Below are 4,857 nucleotides of genomic sequence, written 5' to 3' on the forward strand. Positions count from 1 at the left end.
CTGGGTCTTCACAGGATTATGGGTTTTGTGTTGTTTGAGGTTGAACCTTGACCATACAACAAAAGAGAAGGATGCGTTTCTTAACAAAGATGGTCTTTGTTAATTGTTATGGACTTGGATGAATTTTATTGAACCTAGGCTGCCTCCTATCCAATATGAATTGAGACTTGAGGCTTGAAGTAGCCCAGTTGCATATTAGACATCGACTTTTGTAATTGCAAAGTGGTTGCACACTCTCTTTAACATATTGAAGTTGTTACTATAATGATGTTTTTAATGCCAGCTTTTGACATTTCTATGTGAAAAAAAGCCTGTAAATGTGGAATTTTTTTTTTTTGTTGGGATTTCGTCAAATATTAGAGTGTGTTTGCTACTTTGGTTTCTGAGTTGTACTTAATTTCAACTTGTGAAAGTTGACAGTGAGAGTTAACTACAGGTCTAGTATTTGGTTGCCTGTGAGATGTATTTTGCCAATTAGAATGTGCTTAGAAAAGATGGAGTAGATGCTTTAGTCGTTCCTCTTGTCAATTGTATAAATGTTTCTATTTAATATTTTGGGACAAAATATGTTTGGGAGAGGTTAGATAAAATTTCTATATGCAATGATGATGAGCTTAATGATCATCATCCTCGTTTGTTTTCTTACATAAAGCTTTCGGAAGAGGTATCAAATCTCACCTGATAAGAAGTTACACGCTATAACTTAAATAATGTAGATTTGAAACCCCAAGTGCGAGGTATGTAGAAAAGTAATAAAACTCCACGAGTCTGAGATCATATCCAATGGACTGTTGAACACTAACACGTGATGTTAAAATACCCCCTCCCCCACCCCAAAAAAAATAATGTCAAACAAATTCTAAAATCCAGCAATGGTGGATTTCCACCAAAGTATGGAGCAAAAATAAACGAAAGAGTCGTGCTTGAGTGAACTCAATTCACACTTTACTGACATGGAGGTGTGCACATAACCATAGATGCTTTTACTGTATCTCGATGAAAAACATCTATGATTCCGTACACACCTCCACATCAACAAAGTGTGAATTGAGATCAATCTTGAGGTCACTCCAGCATGATTCTAAACAAAATCTTATCTATTGATTATAATTGAATAAAAATTTACAATTATGATCATAATTTTTTTGTTAAAATTGTTGATGCCCAAAAAATCAGTCCATTCCGAAACTTCTAAATTGTGCCAAACATTTTTCAAAATAGGGGTTACAAGTTTTGGAAAGGGCTGATTTTTTTGTGAGGATGATCTTTATGATGAAGAGATCATCCTCACAAATTAAAGAACCATGGATCGTCCATTTTTTGTAAACCATTTTTGATGGGGTTAGAAGTTTTGGAATGGGCTGATTTTTGGTGAGGATGATCTCCTCATCATAGAGATCATCTTTACAAAAAATCAGCCTGTTCCAAAACTTCTAACTCATACATTGAAAAAATGTTTGACTCTCTTTAAGGCCTTCTGAAAACAACCCTATATATATATATATATATATATAGGGAGGCGTTCAGAGCCCTCTCTTTTAACAGTCGTTTTAACAAAAGAAGCTCCGTCATTGGATATATGGGGAGTGGATGGTCGAGATTGCGTCTATGTTTAAGTTATCGATTTATGGGCTTTTTACAGCGCCATCCCTCGATTTTACAGTATTTAGTGCCACCTCCCTGGCACAATTAAAAAGTCGATTGCTGTTATCTGCGTTTATGGGTTTACCTCTTGTGGTTCTTCTGCTCTGAGTTTGCCAGTTGAGTCCGTTGTGAGTTCAACCGAGACTGAGAGCGATGAGGAGGAATATCTCGCTGGTATAACTCGTCAGATGGCTTGTTCGATGCTTCAAAAAGTCGAGAAAAGTTCAGGTCCTGTTTATGGTGCTGGAAACCCAAAGGTCTGTTCTATTTTTGGAATGTTTTAAAGGGTAGTCTGGTTTTCATTTTAATTTTACTAATTTTTTAGGATTTTTGTTTTTCTGATGTTTTAAAGACATTGGTCATGGCCGGTTCGCCCCAATCGACGCTGTGCGGAGTTGGAAGCTGGTTTGCTTGCAACTCAGAGTCGAACCAAGGGAGCCCAAACTCTCCTTCGACGCCCATGAATGTGAAGGACGAAGCTTGGGATCTGCTTTACGCTACTGCAGGACAGGTCGCAAGGATGAATTTGAACGATGGAAGAAACAAATACCTCCACCATGAAAGAGGGCTTCTTGCCCCCCCCCCCCTCAAAACCTTAATTCGACCCCTGTTTCCGCTAAACAAGCCATCAATGGAACGAGAGAGAGAGAGGAGAGAGAGAGAGAGAGAGAGAGAGAGGGTTTCAAAGAGATGCGCTCGAGCGAGAGAGAGTGAAGGAGAACTCTCTGTTCTTAACAGCAATTGGTTTTTTAATTGTGCCAGGGAGGGGGCACTAAATACTATAAAACCGAGGGATGGCATTGTAAAAACCCATAAATCTATAACTTAAACGCATATAACAGTGGGCTGTTTTTTAATTGTGCCAGGGAGGTGATACTAAATACTGTATAATCAAGGGATGGCGCTGTAAAAAACTCATAAATCCATAACTTAAACGCAGATGCAATCTCGACCATCCAATCGTTATATATCCAACGGTCGAGCTTCTTTTGTTAAAACGACTGATAAAACAATGGGCGCTGAACGCCTCCCATATATATATATATATATATATATATATATATATATATATAGGGTCCCGTTCGGCGCCTCTCTCTTTAACATACGCTTTAACAAACGGATTCAAACCGTTGGATATGACGGTTACAGACGCTTGAGATTGAAACTTGAGGTTAAGTTATAACTTAACCAATATTTATAGAGCCATCTTCATCTTTACAATAATTAGTGTTGCCTCCCTGTCCTCAATTAAAACCCGATCGAAACTTAACGACAGAGAGTTCTGTCGAACCCTCTCTCTCACTGAAATCCAATCGATCACTCTCTCATTCTCTCTCGCTCTCATTCTCGCTCTCCCCTGAAACACTCTCGATAAAACCGTCTTTCTCATTCTTTCATTCTCTCTCGCTCTCGCCTAGCTGCAACTCCATCTCCCTCCACGAACGAGGGTTTTAGCGTGGGATCTTCTTGTACTCTTAGACGAAGGTGAAGAAGTAGTGTGTTTGATACTTTAGATGTAGATGGAGGAGTCCATCATACATGTAAAAGAAGGTTGAATTAGACTCTTTTAGATCTTTATAGCACAACCCAATATTTGAAATAAGCTATCAACTCTTCTCTTTGTAATATGGATGTTAAAGTTCTTTTTTATGAAAATTTTATTGTTAAAATAAAAATATATGGATGTTAAGTAACTTTCAGACCATGTTCACTTTCAATTTAGTTTAAATGAATTTTAGCTGGTTTTCTATGTACAAAGTTCAATTTTCAATCTTCTGTTTGTTTTGTTCCTTTGGGCGTGAACTTGAATGTGGGAGCATATTGAAAAAGGTTTCGAGGAGAGGAGAGGTTGAAGAATGAAATAGTCAAGTAAACCAACCATCAGAGGAGGAAACTAAGGTTACAGTAGCCTTGCTGGGAAAATAAATACTCATTTCCCCATCTAACACTTGTTCCTTGTTTAAAGAGATGGGTTAATAGACCTTTCTTTTTACCACCGACAGACAAATTTTGAAGACTAATGTGAATTACAGAGAACACTTGAGTTGAACAATCAGTTTGTGAGTTGAGAGTTGAGAGCGAGAGAGAATGAAAGAGTGAGAGAGAGGGTTTCAGGCGAAAGCGAGAGAGAATGAAGGGTGATCGATAGGGTTTCAGTGAGAGAGAGGGTTCGACAGAACTTTCTAAGTTTTTGATTGGATTTTAATTGAGGACAGGGAGGTAGCACTAATTCTTATAAAGATAAAGGATAACTCTGTAAATATAGATTAAGTTATAACTTAACCTCAACTTTCAATCTCAAGCGTCTGTAACCGTCATATCCAACGGTTTGAATCCTTTTGTTAAAGCGTATGTTAAAGAGAGAGGCGCCGAACGGGACCCTATATATATATGGGAAATGTTCAGCACCCTAAGTTTTACCACACACTTTAACAAACGTTTTTTGTCCTACATGGGTTATAAGTTTTGGAATGGGCTGATTTTTGGTGAGGATGATCTCTATGATTAGAAGATTATCCTCCCCAAAAATCAGCCCATTCCGAAATGTTTAGCCCCATGTTTACACGTTGAAAAATTGTGGACCGTCCATTTTTTGTAAACCATTTTTGATGGGGTTAGAAGTTTTGGAATGAGCTGATTTTTGGTGAGGATGATCTCCTCACCATAGAGATCATCCTCACCAAAAATCAGCTCATTCCAAAACTTCTAACCCATGTAAGACAAAACACGTTTGTTAAAGTGTGTGGTAAAGCTTAGGGTGCTGAACGGGACCCTATATATATATATATATATATATATATATATTATATATATATATATATATATAGATAGATAGATAGATAGATACACACACACACACACACACACGTACGAGAAGAGATCGGAGGCCCTAAAGAGAGCCAAATGTTTTTCAAAATAGGGGTTAGAAGTTTTAGAATAGGCTAAATTTTTTGTGAGGATGATCTCTATAGTGAAGAGATCATCCTCACTAGAACTCAACTCATTCCAAAACTTCTAATACTAGTTTACAAGTTGAAGAATTGTGGACTGTCCACTTTTTGTAAACCACTTTTGATGGGATTACAAGTTTCAGAATGAGCTGATTTTTGGTGAGAATGATCTCTACATCAAGGAGATCATCCTCACCAAAAACCAACCAATTCCGAAACTACTAACCCATACATTGAAAAAATGTTTGACTCAATGTTTGGC

This window comes from Akebia trifoliata, chromosome 5, assembly GCF_017979445.1.
Source record: "Akebia trifoliata isolate Shusen 1 chromosome 5, ASM1797944v1, whole genome shotgun sequence".
NCBI classification, from domain to species: Eukaryota; Viridiplantae; Streptophyta; class Magnoliopsida; order Ranunculales; family Lardizabalaceae; genus Akebia; species Akebia trifoliata.